The sequence below is a fragment of the Dendrobates tinctorius genome, unplaced genomic scaffold (genome assembly GCF_039654945.1).
Source record: "Dendrobates tinctorius isolate UK_male_01 unplaced genomic scaffold, ASM3965494v1 ptg000035l, whole genome shotgun sequence".
NCBI classification, from domain to species: domain Eukaryota; kingdom Metazoa; phylum Chordata; class Amphibia; order Anura; family Dendrobatidae; genus Dendrobates; species Dendrobates tinctorius.
The window spans coordinates 71434430-71452101 of NW_027361703.1; the positions used below are offsets into that span (position 1 = coordinate 71434430).

Consider the following 17672-nt stretch of genomic DNA (forward strand, 5'->3'; position numbering starts at 1 on the left):
TAAGCACTCTTGTCATTTTCATCTATTGAAAATTCTATTGACACCTACAAAAGAGAGTAATAGCATAAATTATGGACTGTTAAATAAGTCTGTGGAAATATAAAGAAACATAACATCTACATAAATCTAACACAAGACTGATAATAAAATATTAAAATCTTTATTGAAAGCAAAGTGGACAAGACACAAATTCTAATCCTATACAACAAAGCAGACGAGATAAAATAAATTATAGTGGAGGAATACAGTGCAAAAATTGACTTAAATATATAGTAAAGCATGATCCAAACAAAATAATCATATAGAAGATCCTATAGACATTGTTAAGGGACAAAAAGTGCTTGGATCTTGATATCCCCATCTATAAACACAGTTGTGAAAAAAAAGGGCAGAGTGCAAAAATATGAATGTATAAATACAGCAACAAAGTGTCAGTGCACAAAAAAACATGCAGGTCTTAATTCATAAGATTATAGAGTTCAGTTCATAATGAATGTTGGAATACCAAGAATAAATCACCTAAAAAAGTATGAAAAGTTAAGAGATAAAGGGTCACATCAATGTCAGAATAATAAAATGATTAACAAATTCATAGAGGCAAAACGCACTGCTTGTCCTCCACCTCACCCTCCAAAGGATGTCATCGGGGAGCTAGTGCTGCGGTCATCCACCACAGCTGCTTTTACTGCTATGAAGAGGGTCATCGTCAGTGACGACCAATCCTGGGGTTGGGCTGGTCTCTGTTCTGTGCAGCGGTTGTCAATTCCAACACATGTAGTGTACTTTCCCTGCTCGCCTCGCGCTCTTCTTCTTCATATGCGCTGAAAATGCACTGCTTCGCCAGCTCGTGTTTTTGCTTTCCTGAACATGGACCAGTTGTCTATTCTGATGCATGCTTAGTATGCTATCCCAGCGTGCCGCTTTGTTAGTGAGCTCTTTTGCTGTCTTGCGACTTCCAGTGCACAATCTAAAAGAGAGTGCAAGGAGCAGGTGCCAGAATTGAAAACCAGCATATGCTCAGTAGAACAGAGACCAGCCCTTGAAATGGTGAAATTGTGTCACTAATGCCAAGTTTCAGCTCGGTTAGATCATTTGTGAGGCTAGCCCCCTGTTCACATACCTTTTCAGGGGAGTAAATGAAGCATGGGGGGAGTGAATGCAACTCCTTCTTGACATTCTGTTTGAGACCCCCTTCACTGCTTAGTGGGAGACTCAAACAGATTTTTTTTTTTCTCTTTACGCCATTCACCAATCGGATTAATTCATTTTAGAATTTGATAGATCTGACATTTCCAAACGCAGGGATACCAAATGTGTTTTTCTCCTTTGCCTCTTTGGGGGGACACAGACCATGGGTGTTATGCTGTGGCCATTAGGAGGCTGACACTAAGTTGAGACAAAAAAAGTTAGCTCCTCCTCCGCAGCATACACCTTCCTGCTGGCCCCAAGTGAACCAGTTCTTGCTTAGTGTCTATAGGAGGCACACTGGTCTGGTCTTCAGACCATTTGTTATTTTAATTTTTTTAATTTTACTTTTTTCATTTTTTAATCCGGATGAAGGGGGCAATGGAGCTTTTCAAGGTTCCGATTTCCCCAAACTAACAGGCGAGCACGTGCGAGTGTCTCCTCCACGTATCCTCTCCTGCGACGTGGGATGCCATGCCTAAGCTGATTCAAGGGCGACGGGTCTCTTAAAGGGCACCGATCTCCCCGCACCGACTTACGGACGAGCTCATGGAGTGTCGCCTTCATGTATCCTCTTCCGCAGCCAGGCCTATGCCGGACAACCTACCCTGCCCATCCTTAGGGATTGAACCCATAGGATACTCAGAGGCCTCTACATGGCGTCCGTGCAGCCCCCACTGCTTCACCACTTTTTAAAGCGGATGATGCAAGGAGGAGGATGGTCCCTCTCCACTTCCCTTCTAAGGGGATGCTGGATTGAGGCATTCACTTACCTCGTACCGTCCTGAAGATTTCCCATGGCCCCTGAAGCAACCGGATAAGTGACCGAACAGTCCGAGGGTCGCTGAAGTCCCATCGCGGCGGCTCCATGCCGGGACGCGCACCGCGGTGAGTGCCAAGCCATCGGCCTTTCTAGGCTGAGAGTGACTGCTCTCGTGAAGCCAAGCAGCACAAGTTCTGCCACAGCCGGACATAGCCCTGTGAAATCCTAGTGGAGCGAACTCTTAGGATACACAAAGGCCACCCACGGCGTCCATGCTGCTCCCTCTGCACCACCACTGATGGAACAGCGGTACTGCAGGGAGCTGAACGGTCCCTCTCCACCTCCCCCTCAGAGGGGTATTGTGGATTTGAGGGTTCCTGCACAGTCCCTGTCGCAGCACTGGCCTGCAAGCAGAGGCTCTGCTCTCACTCCCCCTGGTGTGACGGTAAGGGGGCTTCTGGGTCGCGGGCCCAGTCGTTCTTTCTGGCCGGGCACCGCTAATCTAGCCCCTGGCTTCGGCCCTTGCTATGCCACAGGCGGTTTCTTCGCCCACCAGCCGCGTGTCACGTTGGAGGTCCCGCCCACCTGCCTGACATTTCTCGCAGGTACACTGGGCATGGCAGAGTGGGAGTGTCAGCGCCTCCCGGCGTGCGCCGGGAAGTGCTTGGCCCACGGACTTCTTCCCTGGAGCCGCGCCAGTCAATAATCTAGGCCCCAGCTTCGGCCTACTTCAGAGGAGCCACCTCTCCCGGAGTGACGCGGCGGTGGTTTTCACGGGAATGCTGCCTCCACGTTGAAGTCCCATCGCGGAGGCTCCATGCTAGGACGTGCACCGCGGTCAGTGTCAGACGCCCCCTCCTGGCCGCTGGGGAGGAGGGAGATCTAATCCTGTCGACCATATTCCTTGCCGTGCTACATTGCGTACATTGACGTGTTGGCTGTGGGATCATGCCCCTCAAGGAGTCATGGTCCGTCAGCAGAGGACTATCGCTCTCATCCTCCACCGGAGTGCGCTGCCGGTCGCTCCTTCCTTCAGGTGGCAGCTGCTAAGCAGCGCGAGGCTGGCACCGTTCTGCAGACCGGGGCACGGGCACCCTTATATGATTTAAAGGGTCATACAACACTGAGAGCAAGGATAGCGCTTATTCAGCGCTAGCAAGAGTGCTGTTTTCCTGGGAAGGACCACAGTCTACAGGGTGAAATCTGGAAGATGCTGTGTGTGGATGCATATTTGTATGTGTATATACAGTATAGACCAAAAGTTTGGACACACATTCAAAGAGTTTTCTTTATTTTCATGACTATGAAAATTGTAGATTCACTCTGAAGGCATGAAAACTATGAATTAACACATGTGGAGTTATATAATTAACAAAGTGTGAAACAACTGAAAATACTGTATGTCTTATATTCTAGGTTCTTCAAAGTAGCCACCTTTTGCTTTGATTACTGCTTTGCATACTCTTGGCATTCTCTTGATGAGCTTCAAGAGCATCCAGCAACTAAACAGACAAAAAAACCCAGCAAAAAACGACCAGCACCTCCTAATGTGAACACGTTCAAGCTGCAAAAACTGCACAATATAGACAAAAAGAATACAGCGGCACATGTGCATGAATCTAGGCCATGTGAAAACACAGAAACACATTAAAACCATTCAATTTGGATAATAATCCTCAAAAATATATTTAAAATTTTTTTTATTTTTACACTTACAGTAAGATGAAAATGAAGGTTGTTAGTACACAAATTGGCCAATTCATGTAAGCCCATCAACCACGGCAAGGTGACCTCCCCCTGATGGGTGCCTGCACATGTGCTGCTGTATTCTTTTTGTCTATATTGTGCGGTTTTCGCTGCTTGCACGTGTTCACATTAGGAGGTACTAGTCGTGTTTTTTTTTTTTTTTTTTGTCTAGACAGATATATATAGAGAGAGAGATATATGTGTGTGTACTTTGACCCTCTATGTCCCCGGCCAACCTACATTCCAGAGGATTAGAATGCTTTTTTCGGCAGTATTTATTCTGGAATTATGCTTTCCCTGCGCATGCCCGAAGGGTTGATTCGTGGAGATCCATAGGCCATCTCACCACGCCAGTGTTAGACTCCGTCAACACTGGGCCCAACTTATGACCCCCCCCCTCCGGGCGGGCTTCTCCTCTGGCACAGGTTATCCTCGATCCCTCTGTGCATCAGAGCGTTCACAGGATCACAGCAGCTGTCAATTTGCAGACGCAGGCATTCTACAAATGCGCAGACATCTAGAGAAAGGGTTCACAGTACGCTATACGACTAACTACTGCTTAAATGTCTGTATGCTCTGTGTCTCGCTTCCTCTTCACCACAGGGTTTGTAACTAATAAGTCATGTCAGACTAACTTAATTTCCTTCTATGACGGAATCACTGATTGGGTGGATCAAGGAAATGCTGTAGATATAGTATATATTGACTTCAGCAAAGCATTTGACAAAGTATCTCATACAATCCTTATTGAAAAAATGACTAAGTATGGAATGGACAAGGCAACTGTTAGGTGGATTCATAACTGGCTTAGTGATCGGACCCAAAGAGTGGTCGTAAATGGCTGCACATCCAGTTGGAAGAATGTCTCAAGTGGGGTACCACAGGGCTCTGTCCTGGGCCCTGTATTGTTCAACATCTTTATCAATGATTTAGATGAAGGAATTGAGGGTAAACTGATTAAATTTGCTGATGACACAAAGCTAGGAGGGATAGCTAATACTAGAGAAGAGAGAGAGAGGATTCAAAAAGATATAAATAAACTGGAGAAGTGGGCAGCAACTAACAGAATGGTTTTTAACAGGGAAAAATGCAAAGTACTACATCTGGGCAATAAAAATGAAAAAAGCATATACAGAATGGGAGGAATAGGGCTAAGAAACAGCACATGTGAAAAAGACTTGGGTATACTAATAGATAACAGACTGAATATGAGTCAACAGTGTGATGCAGCAGCAAAAAAGGCAAATGCAATTCTAGGATGTATTAACAGAAGCATACAGTGTTGATCACGTGAAGTCATTATTTCCCTCTACTCCTCTTTGGTCAGACCTCATCTGGAATATTGTGTCCAGTTTTGGGCACCACATTTTAAAAAAGACATCAACAAACTGGAGCAAGTTCAGAAAAGAGCGACCAGAATGGTGACTGGTCTGCAAACCCTGTCTTATGAGGAAAGGTTGCAGGATTTGGGAATGTTTAGTTTGCAAAAGAGAAGACTGAGAGGAGACTTAATAGCTGTCTACAAATATCTAAAGGGCTGTCACATTGTAGAAGGATCAACTTTATTCTCATTTGCACAAGGAAAGACTAGAAGCAATGGGATGAAACTGAATGGGAGGAGACACAGATTAGATATTAGAAAAAAACTTTTTGACAGTTAGAGTGATCAATGAGTGGAACAAGCTGCCACGAGAAGAGGTGAGTTCTCCTTCAATGGAAGTCTTCAAACAGAGGCTGGACAGACATCTGACTGAGATGATTTAGCGAATCCTGCTTTGAGCAGGGGGTTGGACCATATGGCCCAGGAGGTCCCTTCCAACTCTACGGTTCTATGGTTCTATGATTCTATGTAACATCTGCTCGTCTCCGGAGGTGGGTCCGGCAGTGTCTCCTGCTTTGTCTACATTCCCACTACTTGTAGTGGAGGTGTGGACAGAGCAGGAGACATTGCCTGACTCCCCTCCGGGGAGAAGCTGCTGTTACAGAACCCCAGTAACACAGGTTTACAGAGTACAGGACTCTGTATCAGCTGAATGTTTTGCCTTGATTTTGGATTCTCTAGAAATGGGGGGGGGGGGGAACGAACTGGAAGATTTGTCTTTTTAATGGCACTCACACAGTTTTCTGAGGGTTAATCACTGGTCTGTTCCGAATTGTAACGTTCTTCCTGTGAACTATACCCCATAATACAGCGTTTACCACACTCCGGGTGGCTCGCAGCATAGTTGACCAGCTAAGGGAGCGATGGGATAACCAAGTCAGAAGCCTCCGGAAGGGAGTAATAATCCCCCTTGCTTTCAGCTGGTTAGTGGAAACATTGGGTTGAATCCCTGGGCCATCCAGGCCAGGTGGATAGTCAATTAAAGGTCCGACAGACGAGAGCCTGATTCGTTCCGTTCTGTGAGCCTTGAAACCAGCTCTCTTCTCTTTTAGCTGGACGCCCTTTTCACATGCGACCGTCTGCACCACAGCGGCAAATGCCAGCACACTCCAAAAACCATTATGGCTCACGGAATGAAGGGAGGGCTGCACCCAAAGAAGGAATTCCGACATCCCTTTTACCAGTTACTTGGGTGGTAGTGGGTTAAGCTTATCTGTAAGGCCATAGAAGGAAGGACAAATGTCTTCCCCAGCAGGGCTTAGAGCATCTTCCCCATTGCCTTCGGCAGCAAATCTGATATTGGTCCTCTCGTAAATATCCGGCGCTCCCATCGGCAAGGGATCCCAGTCTTCCCATGGGTCCAGCCAGCAATGTAAGGGTCCTCCCCAAAGTGTCTGGACCTGAGAGAGAGGTCCCTGACGGTTTTCCACCCAGTGATTTCCGGCATAAGCCGTCAACACAGCATTACGGACTCCTGCCTATTTCTGGTTTGTGAGGTCTCCCTTTTTTGTATGCTGTTCGTATCGAACGAGCCCAAAGCCTGGTCTTCTAGATACAAAGATTTCTTTTTTCTTATCGTCTCTATACAAAATATTTTTTTCCTTCACTTCTTCCAAAGAACTTAGAACCAGACGCCTAGCATTAGCCTGGGCAAGTCGCTGGGACTGACGTCTCTGCAGCCGCAGAAGAATGGAGGACCGCAGAGGACGTGGCTTGAGATTCCCCCTGTGCAGTAGGGGAAACTCGACAGATAACAAGATGGAAGCGCCGACACTGCACTCCTCCGTGGCGTCGCGGGCCTGGACGCTTTGTCATAGCGGTGGAACAAGGGGCTCTTTTTCCAAGCCATAGATGTACGGCATCAGGATGGAACCATTATTCAGTGCTACAGAATGTAGCGATCGCCTACTCCTATTCATTCTGTCCATGCTTCCCAGAAGGGACGGATCTGTAGGACCCTCGCTGGATCTTGGCCGAGGTACACCATCCACATCCACAAATGGAGTCCCTCCATTCGGTTATTACTTTGATCGTGAACAACATCTTCAGTTCACACTCTTTGGCAGTCATCTCCTTTGTCCTTCCAGATTGCCGTGAGGTATGGGGTGGGGAGAGATTGCAGTAACAATTGAAGTGATCCTCTTCAATTAATTATATTCTCTTCTGCCAGTCGGCGCCAGAAGACTGCTCTCCTTGGCGATGGTGCCGCTCCCCCCCGCACGTCAGCCTCCTAGGCGGTGGACATTGAGGTTCTCCCTCTATACCAAGGAGAAAGATTTCTCTTCTGATCTAATCACCAGCTATTTGGCTATTCAGGAGTTATACTACTTTACAAGCGGCCCATCCCAGTAGGTATTAGGGCGTATTCTACTTGTTCAATGTCCGCCCTCTGGGTCATTCGGCCTCGCATGCCGACTGAACAGGTCTGCAAGGCTGCATTTTAGCTCAGTATTAACACATTCTTGAAGCACTACTCATACTCAGGGTATGTGCACACGTAGTTTTTTGGGTGTGCGGAATTTGGAGAGAAAACCGCAGGTAAATCTGCAGGACAAAAGTCCTGCGGTTTATCTGCGGTTTTGCCTGCGGTTTTACACCTCATCCATTATGAGGTGTAAAACTGCAGCGTTTCTGCACCAAACAATTGACATGCTGCGGATTGTAAACCGCGCGGAAAAATCCGCAGCATGTGCACTGCGTTTTTTTTTTCCATTGAAAATAAAGGTACTCTTCAACGCAGCAGAATCTGCTGCGTTTCTGCACAGCCAAAACCGCTGCGGAAACGCAGCAGATTTCACTACGTGTGCACATACCCTCAGACTTCCGTAGTACGGTCCTCGGCAGATTATTCTGCAACAGGCGGTAGGGCACCTTTACTCAGCCACTACATGGGGTTTTTACTGTTATATGGTTGCCCATCCATGGACTGCTTTGTGATGTCCCATGGTCTGTTTCCCCCAATGAGGTGAAGGAGAAACAAGGATTTTTGTCATAACTCACCGTAAAATCCTTTTCTCGTTCGCCTTATTGGGGGACACAGAGACCATGGGGTGTATGCTGCTGCCACTAGGAGGCTGACACTATGCACAAAAAAAGGTTAGCTCCTCCTCCGCAGTGTACACCCCACCGACCGGCAGGAAGTTCCTCAGTTTAGCTTAGTGTCAGTAGGAGGTGGACACGGGTCTTTTATTAGACCCCTATCTACCTCGTCGTGCGTCGTTCCTTTACAGGTTTCGGAGGGATACGGAGTGAACAGTCACATCCGTACTCCCACAAAGAGACTGAGTACGGCGTGTACTGCCACCCCGTATCCTCATAGGTCTCCGCGGCAGGACCAGGAGCCTCGCACAGGTGCGTGCCAGCTATACGGGCGGTCATTGTCCCCCGCCTCCCACCATCTCGCTTACCAGAGCCTGACGGTTGGACGAGGCGTGGATTCCATAAGGACGACAGACAGCGTGGGATTCTCAGGTACCTTTATTGTGGCCCCGGCCAGGGTGAGTATGCGGTCTAGCGGTCCCCCGGCGTTTTCATCCTAAGGCGGTCGCCAGGGGACCATGGTAGGGCCTGCGCGCCCGCTTCTCCCCACGGTCGCCGCATCCATGAAGGCCCCTGTTCTTTCGGGCCTTGTTCTGCGCACAAATCCCCCACCCCCCCCCCCCCCCGTTTTTTTTTTTTTTTTTTCTTCATCCCGGCAGGGGTATACAGGGGTCGGGCTGTGGGAAGCAGGGACGCGGCCCGGTGTTGCGGCGCGTCTTCCGCGCCGACCCCCTGCTGACAGGCGGCCGGCGCTATTAATTTAGGCCCCGGCTTCATCTCGGGCCTACTGCTGCGTCGCGGCCACGCCCCCTGCCCCTTTCTTCTGAGCGGGCTTCTTTCCCGCCCGTCCTAGGCCTTCCCAGCCCCCTTGCCTCACACCAGCCTGCTATTGGACAGCGGGCGGTGCTAAGGGGATCTCTGCGGCGAGCTCCGCCCTTCTTCTCCCTCTGGCAGCGCGCCCTTTCCCTGGTGGTCGCCATCTTCTCAGCCTGCCAGCCGGACCTCATTCCCTGCCGGATTTCGGTCGCTGGGCCTTTTTTCAGCCGGATTGGCCTGGCCTCATCCTGCAGCCAGATCAGAGAGCGTCGCCCTTGGGGACACCGGACCGTGAGTAGCTCTGCACCTGCAGACTGACACCCTTCTCTGCCTTCTGTCCCCCAACCGGCCGGCACTGCCTCTTTTCACTATGTCCAACGCTAAGTCTGATCGTACCCGCTCTGCGTCCAGCCCGACGCCGCTCAGGAGCCATCCATAGCCCCCGGGGCGAGTGAGCCCCCCATGCCGGGTTGGGCCTCCTCTCAATCACAGTCAGTGGCAGACCTCATCAAGGTGTCTCAGTCCCTAGTAGCCGTTCTGGACAAGTTGCCCTTGGGAGCTTCGGCGGGACCCAGCACGTCTCAGGACGTCCCATCTGAGCCAGCCAGCGGCAGTCGCAAGAGGCCCAGGCAGGACCTCCAGGCGGAGTCCTCCCCTCGTCCTGCCTCACCCCATAGTCCCCAGCAGTCTCCCTCTCAGGACTCCTCCCCCGAGTCAGGCGAAGCGCTTTCGGAATCGGAAGGGGTCTTAGAGCTGGTCTTCGGACCAGGATGCGAACATGAAGGTTACGGTGCAAAACCTCATTGCTGTGATTCACCATACCTTTGACATCGCTGACGCCCCTGCGAAATTCTCAGATCAGGAGGTTTCGTCCAGACGGGCGGAAACACCATCCAGGGTGTTTCCCTTCCATTCTGAGTTTGGAAAGATTTTTACAAAGGAGAGAGAAGATCCGACCAGACGCTTTCAAAGAGGAAAGCGTCTCGGCGTGCTGTACCGTTTGCTAAAGAGCTCACGGACAACTGGGCCGCTTCTCCCTCGGTGGACCCTCCCGTGTCCAGACTTTATAATAATTCGGTCCTTCCGCTGTCAGGTGTGGCGTCGCTAAAAGATTCTAATGATAGGATCATAGAATCTCTAGCAAAATCTGCCTTCGAAGCGGCATCAGCAGCGGTATGTCCAGTCTTTGTTTCTTCTTGGGCAGCAAAGGCCATATCCACTTGGGCAGATGACCTTCGGCAGGGCATTCTGGATAAGGCACGACCAGAGCATTTGGCCGATCTCGCCAATCGGATTTCCCATGCGGGGGATTATCTGCTTTCTGCCTCCTTGGATGCCGCATCTTGCGCAGTTCAGGCGTCAAGTAACATCATGGCAATCCGACGTACAATTTGGCTCAAGGCCTGGCAGGCGGACTTGTCCTCTAAAAAGTCTCTGACCAATCTGCCTTTTCAGGGAGTGCGTCTCTTCAGATCACAATTGGATCACATTATTAAGGATGCTACCGGAGGTACGAGTTCTCTTCTCCCCTCCAAGCCTCGCAGACCTCCTCCAAGGCGTCAGTTTCGTCCCTTTCGGACTTTCCGCCGTTTCAATACGGCGGAAAACCCTTCCAACCAGCAAAGGCCACAGGCACGTCAGGAAAGAAAGAAGGTTTCCTTCAGGCCCACTCCGTCCTGGCGGTCCCACTCTTCCCAGGGAAGACCGTCCAGATCTAGATCTGGACGGTCTACGTCTGCATGACTACCATCGGTCTCCCGTGGGTCCCTTCCAATTGGGAGGTCAACTTCTCTTCTTCAGCGACGTCTGGCTCGCCTCAGTAGAGGACGCTTGGGTCAGAGAGATTGTATCAACAGGATACAAAATAGAGTTCTTTTCTCTTCCACGGGATCGTTTCTTACAATCCTGTCCGCCGAGGGATCCGGCCTTGGTCCCGGGGTTCGGTTCGGCCATCGCCTCTCTTCTCAGTTCCGGGGTGATTGTGCCCGTTCCCGAATCGGAACGCTTCACAGGGTTTTATTCAGACCTGTTTGTGGTGCCGAAAAAGGACGGGACAGTTCGACCCATCTTGGATCTCAAGTTACTCAACAAGAGAGTTCGCCTTTGCCACTTCCGGATGGAGTCAGTTCGCTCGGTAATTGCTTCCATGGAGGAGCAGGAATTCATGGGTTCCATAGACATCCAAGATTTCTATCTACATGTGCCCATATTTCCCGGACATCAGAAGTTCCTGCGGTTTGCGATTCTTCACGAACATTACCAGTTCGTCGCGCTTCCTTTCGGGCTCGCCACCGCTCCCAGAGTCTTCACGAAGATTATGGCGGCGTTGATGGCCTTGTTGAGGATCAGAGGTCTCGTTCTTTTTCCGTACCTCGACGATATCCTGATCAAGGCCCCCTACTTTCAACAGGCCCGCCTAAGTGTGGCGATCGTTCTAGACACACTGTCCAGTTTTGGGTGGATCGTCAACCGGGAAAAGTCCTGTCTGGTCCCTACTCAACGCCTTGTGTTTCTGGGCCTTCTGTTCGACACTCGTCGGTCAAGGGTATTTCTCCCACAAGACAAGATTCTTTCCCTGCAGCAGGGCGTGCGATCATTACAGATCACACGATTTCCATCCCTCAGGACAGCCATGAGGGTCCTGGGGAAGATGGTGGCGGCGATAGAGGCAGTTCCCTTTGCCCAATTTCACGCCAGGCCACTCCAGCAGGCCATTTTGTCCAGGTGGAACAGGTCGGCTCTGTCTCTGGATCGTCCGGTTCGCCTTTCCTGCTGGATCAGGCGGTCTCTCAACTGGTGGTTGACGTCTCCCCTCATTCTCTTGGGGCGGTCTTTTCTTCCCGTTCACTGGCAGATTGTCACTACGGACGCCAGCCTCATCGGCTGGGGTGCAGTGTTCCGCAAACACACTGTTCAGGGTCGATGGTCGACTCAGGAATCCGCTCTGCAGATCAATGTCCTAGAGATACGGGCGATCCATCTAGCTCTCGTCCACTGGGAAAGGCGCCTCAAGGGCCTGCCTGTCAGGATTCAGACAGAAAATGCCACAGCGGTGGCGTATATCAACCGCCAAGGGGGGACACGGAGTGTCTCAGCCCTGGCGGAAGTGTCCAGAATTCTTCAATGGGCAGAGACCTTTGTTCCAACGATTTCCGCGGTTCACATTCCCGGCGTGGACAACTGGGCCGCCGATTTCCTCAGCCGCGAGGGTCTCGCGGCAGGGGAATGGTCCCTACATCCGGAGGTGTTTCATCTGCTCTGCCGTCGGTGGGGAACCCCGGATGTAGACCTCATGGCATCTCGCCTCAACAGGAAAGTCCCACAATTCGTGTCCAGGTCTCGGGACCCTCTGGCAGTGGGCGCCGACGCTCTGGCCGTCCCTTGGTCACAGTTTGTGCTCCCCTTCCTGTTCCCTCCTTTGCCTCTTCTTCCCAAGTTGTTGAAGAAAATCAAAGCAGAGGGGATTCCAGTCATCCTCATCGCCCCGAATTGGTCTTGATTCGCAGACATTGTCAACCTTCTCGCGGACGCCCCCTGGAAGCTTCCCGACGGGCAGATCTGCTGTCTCAAGGCCCGTTTTGCCACCCCAATTATCGGTCGCTCAATTTAACGGCGTGGCTGTTGAGACCGAGGTTTTGAGACGGGCAGGATTCTCTGATCGGGTAATTCGTACCATGATCCGCGCCAGAAAGCCGCCTTCTTCGAAGATCTATTACCGTACTTGGAAAAGCCTATTTCTCCTGGTGTGAGGCCAATGACATCGCGCCCTTGGTTTTTTCGCTCCCTTCTATTCTGGCGTTTCTTCAGGCAGAGCTGGATGCGGGGCTTGCTCTCAGTTCCTTGAAGGGTCAAGTTTCGGCACTGTCCATTTTATTTCAGAAAACGCTGGCCTCCCGGCCCCAGGTCAAAACCTTCCTCCAGGGTGTGGCTCACACGGTTCCTCCGTACCGAGCTCCCGTGGATCCTTGGGATCTTAATTTGGTTCTTCAGGTTCTGCAGGGTCCTCCTTTTGAACCTCTCAGGGACGTTTCCCTTTCCCTCCTTTCTTGGAAAGTGGCCTTTCTGGTGGCCATTACCTCCATCCGGCGCGTGTCGGAATTAGCGGTACTTTCTTGCCGCTCTCCTTTTTGGTCCTTCATCAGGACAAGGTAGTTCTGCGGCCTCCGCCCTCTTTTCTTCCGAAGGTGGTATCTTCGTGTCACCTCAATGAGGACATTGTTCTGCCATCCTTCTGCCCGAGCCCAGCTCACCCTCGGGAGCGGTCTTTGAACAAGCTGGACCTAGTCAGGGCATTGAGAGTCTATGTAGCCCGGACGACTTCCTTGCGGAAGTCAGACTCTCTGTTCATCACCCAGCCTCAAAGGCCACTATTGCGCGCTGGATCAGATCGGCAATTTTGGAGGCATACCGGGTCAAGCATCGAGTGGCCCCTCCAGGGATCAGAGCGCACTCTACCCGGGCGGTGGGTGCCTCCTGGGCGGTGCGCCACAGAGCTTCCGCGCTGCAGCTTTGCAAGGCTGCAACGTGGTCATCAGTTCACACCTTTGTGAAATTCTACAGGGTCCACACCTACGCTTTGGCGGACGCCAGCCTAGGTAGAAGGATTCTGCAGGCTGCGGTGGCGAGTCCACTGGCCTGATGGTAGTTTGTTTCCCACCCCAGGGACTGCTTTGGGACGTCCCATGGTCTCTGTGTCCCCCAATAAGGCGAACGAGAAAACAGGATTTTTTGGGTTGCTTACCGTAAAATCTGTTTCTCGGAGCCTTCATTGGGGGACACAGCACCCTCCCATGTTCTACAACTCCTGTTCTTATGTTTGTTGGTTTGTTGCAGTTGAGTGTACACTGCGGAGGAGGAGCTAACCTTTTTTTGTGCATAGTGTCAGCCTCCTAGTGGCAGCAGCATACACCCCATGGTCTCTGTGTCCCCCAATGAAGGCTCCGAGAAACAGATTTTACGGTAAGCAACCCAAAAAATCCTGTTTTCTCCGAGACGCTCATTGGGGGACACAGCACCCACCCAGTTAGCCTGACGGCTTCTGCTTCTTGTTTTCCATTCAGTGGGTTATACTCTGATATGAGGTTGGAGATTGTACTCTAATATGATATTAATGACCTCCTACTGCTTTTGCACCGAACTGGTTCACTTGGGGCCAGCAGGAAGGTGTATGCTGCGGAGGAGCTAACTCTTTTTTTTTTTTTGTCTTAACTTAGTGTCAGCCTCCTATTGGCCACAGCATAACACCCATGGTCTGTGTCCCCCAATTTGCATCTAGGAGAAAAGTATTTTATGGTGAGTTATCACAAAAATCCCTGTTTTTTGTTTTAATTGTTTCATTTTCAAAGGGGTAAAAGACGTGATTTGAACTTTTTTTTTACTTTATTTAATAGTCCTCTTGGGAGGCATGAAGTTTCAATTGTCTAATCGCATGTTCTATACAAATCAGTGTATTAGTACTGCTATGTCTAGAGAAAATCCTAATCTCCTATGAAAGCCAGCTCATATCATAATGATTCACAAGGGTCTTCTGCAAACCCCCGGCAGTCATAACAACCTATTGTCAACCCAGGATCACATGACGGGGGCGCCAAAGAGCGGCTGAAATGACGGTTGTTAAATCCTGCAGTCAGTGATCGGGGTCTCTTATGGAGGGGATTCTGCTATTCTAGCACCTCAGGGGCTTTCCCAGTGAGTCGAGTCATGGCACTTACAAACCATAACAGGTAAAATCTGCACTATAATATGTCTGTCCTTCCCTTCTGAGCTTTGTACTGTGCCTGAAGAGTAAAGTTTACATGTAGGCATGTAGGTATTATCACAATTAGGAGAAATTGCAAAACAGAGGTCCTTTAAAAAATTTGGGACTAAAACAACATTTTAGCGATAAAAATGTAACTATTCCTTCTTCACTGCCCAATGGGTATGCATTTCTGTGAGACATGTGGTGTCAACATGCTAACTGCACCCCTAGATGAATTCATTGAGAGGTATAGTTTGGAAAATTACATCACTTATGGGGTGGCGTTTCTACTCTTCTAGCATTTCATGGGTTCTACCAATCTGACATGACACGCTCAAACCATTACAGCAAAATCTGAACGCCAATATGACGTTTCTTCCATTCCGAGTCTTGCCATGCACCTAAATAATAGTTTTCCGCCCATTTATTGGGGTATCGGCATTCTCAGGAGAAATTGCACAACAAATTTTTGGGTCCATTTTCTCCTGTTACCCTTTGAAAAAAAAAAAAAAGTTTTTGTGGGAAAAGTTTTTTTTTTTTTTTTTTCACGGCTTTGCTTTATCAATTTCTGTGAATCACCTGGGGGTTCAAGGTGCTCCTCACACATCCTAGATACTTTCCTTGAGGGGTCTAGTTTCCAAAATGGGGTAATTCATAGGGGTTTCCACTGTTCATTCACATTGGGATCTCTCCAAACGCAACGTCGTTCGCTCTCCATTCCAACCATTTTTTGCATTCACAGGTCAAACTGTGCTCCTTCCCAAGTCCTGCCATGTACCCAAACAGTAGTTTTACCCCACGTTTGGGGTATCTGCGTACTCTGGAGAATTGTTACAATAAATTTTGAGCATTTTCTCCTGTTATCCTTGTAGGGGGAAAAAATTGGAACTAAATTTAAAATTTTTGTGAAAAAAGGTAAAATGTTCATTATTTTTCCTTCCACATTGCATTAATTCCTGTGAAGCAGTTAATAAACTTCTTGAATGTGGTTTTGAGCACCTCGAGGGGTACAGTTTTTAGAATGGTGTCAATTCTGGGTATTTTCTGTCATATAGGCAGTGGGTCGGAGGGGGAGCGGGGGTGGCAGATCATACTTACCTCCCACTGGTGCGTCTCTGCAGCCCCCCTGCTTCTCCCACGGTCTCCGGCACCTTCCTTCAGCGGTCACGTGGTACCGCTCATTAAAGTCATGAATATGCACATGTTCATGACTTTAATGAGTGTTACCACGTGACAACTGAAGGAAGGAATTGCTGCCGGAGATCGTGGGAGAAGCAGGGCTGCAGAGACAGGAGGGGGTAAGTATATGCGATATTCACCTTTCCCCGTTCCATCGCGGCGCGCACTAAGTCATCGCGACCTCTGACCTGAACAGTCACTGACAGAGGATTTGGAAGACAGAGCGGCGCTCGGGGATCAGTAAATATCGCCGGGGCCCTGAGCCAGTGGTGACACCGGCACCTGTCCCCCATAGCGTGCCTGTGTCCCCGCCTGCTCAGGACACCAGCACCTGGCCCCCAGCGACGAGAAGTGAGTATGCCATTTTTTTTAATTTGCAGCAGCAGCATATGAGGCCTATTCTATGGAGCATCTTATGGGGCATAACCTATGGGGCAGCATATGGGGACATAATCTATGGAGCATCTTATGGGGGCATAATCTATGGAGCATCTTATGGGGCAGCATATGGGGCATATTATTCTATGGAGCATCTTATGGGGCCATAACCTTTATGGAGCAGCATATGGGGCATATTATTCTATGGAGCATCTTATGGGGCCATTATTAACCTTTGTGCAGCATTATATGGGGCGTATTTTGTATGGAGCATCTTATGGGGCCATCATGAACTGTATGGAGCATTATATGGGGCTCCTGATTCAACATGGACATTCAAAAATATTTAACCTACTGATGTCTCAATTAATTTTACTTTTATTGGTATCAATTTTAATTTTTGAAATTTACCAGTAGCTGCTGCATTTTCCTCCCTAGGCTTATACACAAGTCAATAAGTTTTTCCAGTTTTTTGTGGCAAAATTAAGGGGGTCGGCTTATACTTGGGTCGGCTTATACACGAGTATATACGGTAAATCATCAAAAAGTTAATTTTTTTTAGTTCTTCAATACAAAAAGTGAAACTCCTATATAGTCATTACAAATAGTGATCTAATTCAAGTGTTTCTGTTAATATTGATGTTTATGGCTTACAGCCAATGAAAACCCAAAAGTCATGATCTCAGTAAATTAGATTACTTTATAACACCAGCTTGAAAAATGATTTTAAAATCCGCATTGTTGGCTTACTGAAATGTATGTTCAGTAAATGCACTCAATACTTTTTTCGGGGCTCCTTTTGCATCAATGACTGCATGCATGGAGTCGATCAGCCTGTGGCACTGCTGAGGTATTAAGGAAGCCCGGGTTGCTTTGATAGCAGCCTTCAGCTTGTCTGCATTGTTGAGTCTAGTGTTTCTCTTCTTCCTCTTGACAATACCACATAGATTTTCTATGGGGTTAAAGGTCAGGCGAGTTTGCTGGCCAATCAAGCACAGCGATACTGTTGGTTTTTAAACCAGCATTAGTACTTTTGGCAGTGTGGACAGGTGCCAAGTCCTGCTGGAGAATGAAATTTCCAAAAAGCTTGTCGGCAGAGGGAAGGAAGCATGAAGTGCTTTAAAATTTCCTGGTAGACGGCTGCACTGATTTTGGTCTTGATAAAACACAGTGGACCTACATCAGCAGATGACATGACTCCCCAAACCATCACTGATTGTGGAAACGTCACACTAGACCTCAAGCAGCTTGGATTGTGTGACTCTTCACTCTTCCTCCAGACTCTGCAACCTTGATTTCCAAATGAAATGCAAAATTTACTTTCATCTGAAAACAACACCTTGGTCCAGTTCTTTTTCTCTTTGGCCCAGGTAAGACGCTTCTGGCGTTGTCTGTTGGTCATGAATGGCTTGACACAAGGAAGTTGACACTTGTAGCCCATTTCC

General features: G+C 49.1%; 1 protein-coding gene across 1 annotated transcript in view; it reads left to right on the plus strand.

Annotated features, from left to right (window-relative positions):
• DNAJC2 (DnaJ heat shock protein family (Hsp40) member C2) overlaps positions 1-17672 on the plus strand; it is an 89338-nt gene that overhangs the window by 15687 nt on the left and 55979 nt on the right. The window lies entirely within an intron of this gene.